The 10,647-nt window shown below is 42.1% G+C and overlaps 1 long non-coding RNA gene across 3 annotated transcripts in view; it reads left to right on the forward strand.

Annotated features, from left to right (window-relative positions):
* LOC137324539 (uncharacterized) overlaps window positions 1-10,647 on the forward strand; it is a 35,728-nt gene extending 25,081 nt beyond the window's left edge. For all 3 annotated transcript variants that reach the window (XR_010963656.1, XR_010963657.1, XR_010963658.1), the window contains 2 exons: window positions 962-1,113; window positions 9,697-10,647. This is a non-coding gene — a long non-coding RNA (uncharacterized lncRNA). The remainder of the gene's footprint in view (window positions 1-961; window positions 1,114-9,696) is intronic.

Below are 10,647 nucleotides of genomic sequence, written 5' to 3' on the forward strand. Positions count from 1 at the left end.
CATCTCCCACAGTGAAAGTATCTAAGTTGGTGCATGGAACTTGGAAAGCAAGTGATGCAGGATGAGACATTGAGGGGACTAGGGCAGAAGTACATAGGCAGGATCTTGCTCCTGAGACTCCTGTGTGGTCTTGTTCTCAACATTGTCTTTAAATGTGTGAATATAACTCCTTTGGGATTAAGGAGTCAGAAGGGTTTGGAAGCTTCTGGTTATCTGTTGCGTCACAGATTTCATGGCAACTGACTAGGTGTGCACCCATTAAGCTGCCTCCTGCACCATCCCATCAATATACCGTCTCCCATGGCTAGAGCAGAGTGCCCCCCACAGCAGTTCCAATGGCCTGTTCGTCGTAGGGGGTCACCTTTCTGCCTGGAATGCCCCTTCCAGTGTCTTGTTTTTCATGGTCATTGTGTGCAAGTTTCTCCTGTAATAAAATTGCTGGAATTCGGCGAGGGCTGGTATTTAAGGAATGTCTCCCACGTGGCCATCAGACAGCTGATGTAATAGATCTGTTGGTATAACTCTGGTTAAAGTGGAAGATCAAGTTGTAAAATTCTGCATGCAAGTAATTGCTGTTAGGGAAGATGGCAACACACATTGTATCACAAAGTTAGTGGCCCGCTTTACCAGGGCAGGCAAAGTGACACACCAGATACTCTCTCACTCTCTCTCTCTCTCTTCTTCCTCGGCCACCCTGGGCATCAGCACACTCTTCATTCTCTAAAAGAAACTGTTGTACAACTAAAGCTTCATAGTGCACTCTGGTTAAGGAGGGATTGTAACTCAGGATCTTGCATTATGGCTATCTCCCCTAATAGCAATTGCTTACATGCACAATCCTAAAACTCCTCCCTCCACTTCAAAAGGCTGAAACCCCCACATATGTTTCTCCAGCTCTCCGATGTTGGCACACACTCCTCAACTGCTAGCCTTTCCCTTTATTAACTCTATCTTCTTGCAGGAGAAATTGGCACACAATGCTGTAAGAGCCAGGCCACCGGAGGGGCATCCTCACCTTTAAACATGTCATGCCCTACGAGGAGAAGCCCGTGGTGCTCATGTGGAGGCAATTTGCTCTTGTGTGGGAGATTGAGGGTATATTGCCAGTGCCAGGTAAGTGTCTGAACACCTACACTGTTGTCCTAATATCCTTATGTAGCACCACACAGACACGACCTTCCACCCCTTTCTCTGTCTCTTAATCCTAAGGTAGTAATGGTCACCCATTCTTGGCTTCTACCTTCCTTTCCTGCAGATGCACCACAGCAACAAGGACACAACTACCTCCTTGTGAACCATGATGGCTTAGAAGGAGGATGATGATGAAGAGGGAGATGAAGTCAGAATCAGGCCTATCCACGAGTTCCTGCCCATTGTGCCTGTACTGGCTCTTTGAAAGAGCTATCCAATTAGTCCTACTCCCCTGCTCTTTCTCCATAGACCTGTAAATTTTTTCCCTTCAAGTATTTATCCAATTCCCCTTTGAAAGTTACTATTGAATCTGTTTCCACCATCCTTTCAGGCATTGCATTCCAGATCATAACAACTCGCTGTGTAAAAAAAAATATTTCCTCATGTCACCTCTGGTTCTTTTGCCAATCATTTTAAATCTGTGTCCTCTGGTTACCGATCCTTCTGCCACTGGAAAGTTTCTCCTTATTTACTCTGTCAAAACTGTTCATGATTTTGAACACCTTTATCAAATCTCCCCTTAACCTTATCTGTTCTAAGGAACAACCCCAGCTTCTTCAGTCTCTCCACATAACTGAAGTCCCTCAAGCCTGGTATCATTCTAGTAAATCTCTTCTGCACCCTCTCTAAGGCCTTGACATCCTTCCTGAAGTGCGGTGCCCAGAATTGAACACAATACTCCAGCTTTTTATAAAGGTTTAGCACAACTTCCTTGCCTTTGTAGTCTTTGCCTCTATTAATAAATCCAAGCATCCCATATGCTTTTTTAACAGCCTTCTCAACCTGTCCTGCCACCTTCAAAGATTTGTGTACATTCACCCCCAGATCTCTCTGTTCCTGCACTTCCTTTATAATTGTACCATTTAGTTTATATTGCTGCTTTTCATTTCTTCCTACCAAAATATATCACATCACATTTCTCTGCATTGAATTTCATCTGCCATGTGTCTGCCCATTTCACCAAATTGTCTATTACATAGAATGTACAGCACAGAAACAGGCCATTTGGCCTAACAGGTCCATGCCAGTGGTTATGTTCCACACAAGCCTCCCCACTCCCGACGTCATCTAACCCTATCAGCATGTCCTTCTATTCCTTTCTCCCTCGTGTTTAAATAGCTTCCCCTTAAATGCATCTATACTAGTCACCTCAACCACTCCTTGTCGTAGCGAGAACACACTATGTCCTCCTGATGTTTGTTACTATCGTCCACATTGTTTACTATATTTCCAAGTTTCATCCCAGGACACCCAGAAGCCTTTAAAAATACTTCTGCCTTGATCTATTGTCACAGCCACTTATGCTTAGACAGCTGTGAGCAAACTTAGGAACCTAGGTTCAGGAGGAGGCCATTTAGCCCCTCGAGTCTGTTCCACCATTCACTGAGATAGTGGCTGATCTGTGACCTACCTCCATATACCTGCCTTAGCTCCATATCCTTTAACACTTTTGGTTAACAAAAATCTATCAATCTTAGATTTAAAATTAACATTTGAGCTAGCGTAAACTGCTGTTTGCGGAAGGGAGTTCCAAACTTCTACCACCCTTTGCATGTAGAAGTGTTTTCCTGACTTCACTCCTGAAAGTCCTGGCTCTAATTTTTAGGCTATGTCCCCGAGTCCTAGACTCCCCAAGCAGCAGAAATAGTTTATCTCCATCTACCCTATCAGTTCCCCTTAATATCTTGAAAAGTTTGGGAAAATCCTGGTGGAAGTTACAGGATTTTTGATTGATGACATCATCCTGTCATTTATATGCATTCAGCAGCAGTGGGCAGGGGCTTCTTGCTCCCATGCCCACTTCCAGCGGAAATTACAGTAGTGTATAAAGGGATGGAATTTTGGCATTTCCGGTCCTGCCCTGTTTTGCCTCTCTACCACTTCTTCCATCAAGCTCACAGCTGATGGACTGGGCCAGCCTTGGGCCTCTCAGTTAGAGCGTGCGCTGCCTGCACAGTGCCAATTCTAGACCGGGAATCAAATTTTTACATAGTGTTCTTTTCCATCTTCTAAAATGGCTGGAGTTTTAGTATGGTAAAATAAAAGATACAGACTTCAGTTTGTTAGGAACACAATCTTCCTACATTATTAAGCTATTTGCACATCTAAAAGGTGTTGGAGAAAGCCCAAATCGTAACACTAACCATTTTAAAATGTGTTCGGAAGCCTGGACTGCCTGATTCTACTCCCTAAAATGTGTTCTACTGCCAGCATATTATTGGGTGGGACATTGTAATCTTAGATCATTAATCATTATCTTTTTATGATTTTTGTGGGTACGTGCTGTACATGTGCAGATTAGTCCTTCATCTGAGTGTTATGTTTTCCCAATGAAGGCTCTTCCTAAGTTCAGTCACAACTATTGCCAGTACTGAGTCAAGGTCCTTCTAAAAAGCAATAGCCAAAAAAAAATATTATCACATTATATAATTCTTCCTGGTCAAGACTGTTATGCTAAATTGCTTTCTTTTAGTGTTAATCATTATCAGAACAGTGACCCACCAGCCTAGTAACTGTATTGCATATATAATCTTTGTAAGTAACTATGAATGGTTCTGCATGTCAATTACTCTTTTCCTTTACGACCAGCTTTTCAAAAAAAAATCATGCCTTAGGAGCTTGATTAAATAAAAGAGGTAGAAATTGGTTATGGCCTATTTTGGACCTCATTTCAATAATTTGAGAGATCTGCTGGCACCTGTTGTGCCTTGAGAGGCGGCTCTGCCATTTCAAGCAGATCAATTTAGGGCCGCTTGCCTTGCCAGCAGAGGCTCTCGGGCAAGTCCCTGGGTGGGGAAGGACAATGGGAGGGGGGGCTAAATGTGGGCTGGCAACGGCCCTCTCGAGTGTGGAGCCGGGAAGAGCACTCCTGCTCCTTCTGACTTCACATCAAGCTGTAAAAAAAAAATGTTTTACTTAATCTTTTTGCTGGCGGCCGCTTGCTAGGTCGCATCCACGAAAGGAAAACCTGAGTGGAGCAGGCCTGTGCCATTCAGGCAGCCCAATTTGGTAGAGGGGTTCTAACACAGATGTTAGGCCCCTCATTAACATACGCAAGTAGGCTAATGCCTGTTTTAGGTTCCTGCCAGAGATACCTGAAAGATTGCCCCAACAAGTTTAGCAGTGGCCTGAGCACCCACACAGATCCTGCGCAAGACAACATCACTGTGCCCATTTGATGCCTGAAAAAGGGTGCAACGCATACTAATTTCTATCCTGCAATACGATTGACTGCAGTGGTAGACTAAAGTATAATCTTGCAGTTCTGAAACAATGAATGTAGTGCATGTTTATTAATGATGATAAATCTTTTGATAGTGGTAGTAATTACAATTCCAAAGATTCTGAGTGAAGTTGACTATATAAATGTATAAATATGTGCATTGTGACATGTATGCCATGGCACTGTCTGACAAAGACAACCATTCAACAAAAATGCAAGTTACGCCTAATGCCATTCAAGTCAGCACGAGGGTGGATTTTAGCAATGATCCCCCGTATCATGTAAAACAAGATGCAACACAAATTTTAGCCTGCCTTCATGTCAATAAACTCAATACACAGAGCAAATTGTACCCTACCCCCATGTAAGCTGTCGATGGACCTTTTCATATATTTTACATCTGGCTGTTGCAAATCATTGACTCACTTTCCAAAATTGAGTTCAGCTCATGCATGCTTTGCTGCATTGAAGTCTGTGGAGCTTCAATTCTTACTTTCACACCCTGTTGATACAATAGTGGTTTTAACCAAAAACTATGGTTACAGAGGTCTTCTTGTGATACATATTCCTCTTTCTTTCTCCCCCACCCAAGAGTGTGGTAAATCACTAATGGTGCTGGAGAGAGAAGGAAAATATCCTGGTTGACAAGGAGCCAACAGATGGGAGATTTAAACAGCTACCACCCAGACACGATGGGATTTCCAACAATGGTTCATGTTTTTAAAGCACTATTACTAAATACATTTTAAATCAAAACTCAGTGATTAATTCCACTGCTGCATCTTGCATAATAAGCAGTCTTCTAATTTGACACACTGCTCAGATAATAACTAACATGGAGTCCCCACCAGCATGAACTTGAATGCTTAATTAGAAAACACTTTAAAATGCTTTAAACAGACATGCATCTTTTACCAGCTTCTTTAGTATAGGATTATAAGAGTTCTGTTCTACTCCTCCTTTCTGGTTACTGGCCATAATGATTGGTTTGGGTATCACACTAGAACTCCATTCAGCCTAATGGTTTGAGGTCTTGTCCCATTAGGGAAATCATAAGTCACTGAAGTTATAATTGACTTCAGTGTCCCTGGCCTGAGAAAGGGAAAATTGAGCAGTATTCTGCTGACAATTGTTGCCCAACGACCTCTACTGGAAAATAGACATTTGTGGACATCAGGTGAGCATGGGATAATATTTGGCTGTGATGTTTCTCTTTCTGCACCCTCCTCCCCAACTCAGCCTGCTGCCACTCACAATCTATGCTTACCAATGAAGAATGACTATTTGGGCTAGGTAATAGAATGGCATCCATAGAACCATACCTAGTACTGCTTTTAGGAAAGAAAGAGAAAACATTGAAGAAAAAAAAATAGATATACCTCTGACAAAGTCTCAGCCACTGCATTTATCACAATGTACTAAAAGGAAGCTGTCATCAAAGTTAAACCAACTTACAAGACCTTTTAGAATATTGGACCCTTTGGCTTACAAGGTTTTTAATTTTTTAATAGAAACTAAATATGAAAACCACATTCAAAAAGTTTGTCCTGAAGTAGATATCATGCCTATTACAGCACATTTGCATTTAAAGTATAGTGTTTGCTAGTGTGAATTAGATGGAGGTATTCAACCTGGTGGTTTTACAAGGAACTTTTCAGAGCTGAGTCTACCCAAAAACACTCTAGTATAGCAATACCACCCTCTTAAACAAGATAATGGTTACTGCATTTGTTGTGCTAATTGTATAGAATTTAGCAGGATAAAGACTAAGGAAATTCTAAAGAAAAGCAAGAATTTACATTTATATAGTACCTTTCACAATTTCATGACATTGCAAGGCACTTCACAGCCAATGAAATACTTTAGTTGTAGTCACTGTTGTAACATAGGGAAACGCAGCAGCCAATTTGCACACAGCAAGGTTCCACAAATAGCAATTAGATAAATTACCAGATAATTTGTTTTAATTATGTTGGTTGAGGGATAAAAATTCGCCAGTACACCAGGACAGATCCCCTGCTCTTGTTTGAATAGTGCCATGGAATCTTTTACATCGAACTGAAAGGGCAGGCAGGACCTTAGTTTAACCTCTCATCTAATAAACAGCACCTGTGACAGTATAGAACTCCCTGAGCACTGCATTAAAGTATCAGCTTAGATAATGTGCTCATGTCTCTGAAGTGGAATTTGAACCGACTTATCATCTTATTTTGGCTGTTTAATTATGATACATCAAAACATGATTATCTACCAATAGTCCACTCATTACCTTCCACAGCATAGGCCTAAACAGCAACATTAACCAGCTGGTATGTCTAGCCCATGGTTAGTTAATTCCTTTATCTCATGCTCTGCATGAGTCATAAGTGGGCATATTTCTTTAGACATGAAAGCTTAATTATGCAAATCTACAAATGTTTATATAATATAAACTCTATATTTTACAGTATGAAATGAGACAGGTTGGCAAGATAGATCTGTGTACTTTAACATAATGTGGAGATGCCGGTGATGGACTGGGGTTAACAATTGTAAACAATTTTACAACACCAAGTTATAGTCCAACGATTTTATTTTTAATCCCACAAGCTTTCGGGGGCTTTCCCCTTCCTCAGGCGGTGTGGTTCCACACCGCCTGAGGAAGGGGAAAGCCCCCGAAAGCTTGTGGAATTAAAAATAAAATCGTTGGACTATAACTTACTGTAACATAGGTTACCAAAGTACTGTACTTGATGGAAACTGGCTGTAAATTCACTGCCATCAACCTGCACCTCAGGATATTTTAAAAAAAAATCACAATTACATTTCTTTGTTTATAAATATCACAATAGCAATTGCTGTACAGCTAGTACTCAACAAAACATGGAGCTGCAACGAGTGTTCTGGTCAAGAATGGATAAAACTCACTCAAACAAGGTAGCTGAGTATGAATGAGAAGCAACCTCTGGAACTGAAACCCACAGCCTATGGGGAGAGAACATGTTCCACTATTGGGCCATGGAGAGTAATTGATTTCGACAAATTCATGTGGTATGTATGCACAGCTTGCAAGACCCCATCAGGATACAGGGCAAATAAATCAAACTAGGCCATTTCATTTTGGGGAGGATACATGCCATCACTCAATTTAGTGTTGCTGGGTCTGCTGTACTCTTGTGCCCAGAGATATTTACCCAGCAATCCCTTACCCCTCCCTTCTCGGAGTTGATGGCTTAGGTTTTCTGCTGGGGATGTGGACACCTATGCCCGTACCAGATCTGCTAATTTGCCCTGTGAGGGGAAAATAAACTATCTTCAAAACTGTTCAATAAAACAACAGTTTTCTTTGCCTAAACACAGGGGAAGTGGGAAAAAATCCTGAAAGATTGCAGGTTAGCAAACAGCAGCATTCCTATTTAAAAGGCCTGAGAGAACTTTGTAGCCACTTCTGCCTTTACTGGAAGTACCATAAAAACGGGGAATACCTCCTTTATAAAGATGACCCCGTCAGGCGTGCAGATCAGATCAAAAATGACGAGATTTGCATGGGATTGCTGGTAAGCAGATGGACTCTCCTGGCGCCCTATGTAACTAACGTCAGAAATTTGCAGCGTTGCAAAAATCGGTGGAATTTTAGTATTGCATGACCCCATGTTGATTTCCAGCCCCACCTGCAAAAATTGCACTCCAATGGAAAGCCTAGGCTGATCTGTTCTGTCATTTAGTATTTCAATACTTTAACCTGCAATGATCTATAAAATATAAATTCTCATCCAACACACAGCACAAATTTTGGCACAAATGCAAGCATGAAAGATTAGAGTTTAGACAGCAGAGATCATTTACAGGATTGAATTTTTAAGTTAATATATCTATAGATGTATGCAGACATTACATTAATTACAATTTGTAGTTTGGTAAATGTCTCAAAAACCATTAGAAACATCACTGTAGTCTTCATTGTTGATTCCGACGTTATGGTCTCTGAGCCACATAAACTAAGTAGCTACCAAGTTCAATCTCCAGTCTGTGCTAAATTAACTGATCTCAGCTGAGGCAGCAGTTGGCTGCAGAGAAGGGAAGCTCCTGATGCAGAAATAGATGCTGAAAGTGCTCATATCTGGTCAGCTGAGGAGAGGAATGGTCCCAGTTATGATATCTTGCGAAATCGAATAGCCTGATAACAATCACTGTCAAGGCTCACACATGAATAATAGCCAGATGGATGAGATACTCCAGGATGACTGGCACCTGTTGAACTGTACCCCTTGCCCATTAAAGGAACTAATACTTTCTAGAGAGGAGGGCAGAAAATTGGAGAGAAAATAAAAGAAATATTATTGAGTAAAAAAAATGCGGAGGAGAAAACTGCTGGGAATGACCTTTGAGGTTATCTGTAGGGAATGTAGTAGAACTATGCATATAAATAATTGTTAAATACATAGGCCTTGAAATTCCATGGGCCTTGCCCACCAATCCTCTCCAGTGCCATAATTTGTGGGGTCAGCTCATTGATTGTTGAGTAGTGCAACTCCTGTGCAAAATGGGAGTAATGTGCTAGGGAGCTTGGAAATTAGGAGTGCAGCCTATGAAAAGTAATGAAAATTACAGTAGCAGACTGGGGCAGCAGCAGTTAAGGAGGATAGTGTTTGGCTCAGTGAGATGACAGAGAGGTAGCTGTACTGGATGGCTAATGTGTAATTTAATGCCACTTTTTAAAAAGTGTCTTTATGTGGAGCACCTGCAGAGGCAACTCCAAGAAGGAAAAAGCTCATTGCAAAAAGGCAGAAAAAAATATTTTAATGAGGCGGACCTTTAGATACTTTCGGGTGCAACACAGCAAAGACTGCAGGGGGTGCAAAGCTGCAAAACAAATGTCTTGTGTGCAATGTGGAGGGAGGTGGCTGTGGCATCAAATGCCACCTCCTTATCCTCAACACTGCAGAGACCAGTGCTGGAAAAAGTCTAACAACCTAACCTGACAAGGACAGGCAAGGTAACACACTGGCCACTTTTCCTTTTCTCCATTGGGCACCATGGGCAACAACATACGCTCACTCTTCAAATTTAATAGCTGCGCAAGTCACTCCTCACTGAATTGTGGGTAAGGGGGCCACTGACTCCGGATCTTACGATGTTTTGTCATCTCCCTAACAGCAATTACTTGTTTGCAGAACTTTATAACTCCTTCCTCAACTTTCACTGGATAATACCATCAGATCTATTACATCAGCTGTCCAATGCCACCTGAGAAACCGTCTTCATTTGCTACCTTTTATCTAATTCAGTCAATCTTGTTGCAGGAGAAACTTGCCCACAATGTCCACGAGAGGTAGAGAACCAGAGGGAGCATTCTTGCTGACCCCCTACGAGAAGTAGGTCAAGGAGCTGCTGGAAAGGCATTCCAATCTAGCCACGGGAGACAGTGAGGTTGGTGGGACAGTACAGGCAGCAGGTTAGTCGATGCACATCTACACAGTCAACATGGCATCCCTGTGAAGCAACAAACAGCCACAAGCTTCCACCCCCTTCTCGGTCTCCTTAACCTCAAGGTGTTATGCTCATACATTTAGTTTCTGCCCTCATTTCCTGCAGATTTATTACAATAACCAGAGGATGATGTTGATGAGGAGCAGGAGGGAATGTAATTCTTCCTCATGGACTACAATGGTGATAAGTATGATGAAGAGGAAGCAGATGTTGGAGCAGTTGAGCTTTATCTTCATCACTTGTTTTCTCGCTCCCACACACCAGCTCAGATACTTTTACTCTGGGGGAATTAGATATTGTTGGTGAGGATGTAGCACCAGCTGATTCACAGAATATGAGGGAGCTGAAAGAGTGAGGAGTGGGTGAGGATGTGCCACCTTTCTAGTGAAGACCAAGGAGATTGCTGCCCGTGGCTTTGGAGTTGAGAGACCCCCCCCCCCCCCCCCCCCGAATCATGAGTACTCGACCGAAAGGAAGGCTGTTTGAAGGATATCGCACCTATCTGGAGGCTCTGAGTCAGTCTCTGATGATGTTCGGCAATTTACAGCAGTGACAGCACTTGCAGGAACCATCACTGAAGCTTTTATTGCGGTAATTAAAGGAACGTATGACAGTGTCATTGAAATCTTTAATGGCACCTAGGAAAATCACGAGACCAGGAGAAATGCACGTTTAGACATTCAGTGGAATCACAGTGTAACAAAACAGTCAGGTGGCTTACGGTGACTTTGGAGTTCCTTGTATTAAAGGAGAATATACACTTA

The sequence above is a fragment of the Heptranchias perlo genome, chromosome 8 (genome assembly GCF_035084215.1).
Source record: "Heptranchias perlo isolate sHepPer1 chromosome 8, sHepPer1.hap1, whole genome shotgun sequence".
In the NCBI taxonomy this organism is placed as follows: Eukaryota; Metazoa; Chordata; class Chondrichthyes; order Hexanchiformes; family Hexanchidae; genus Heptranchias; species Heptranchias perlo.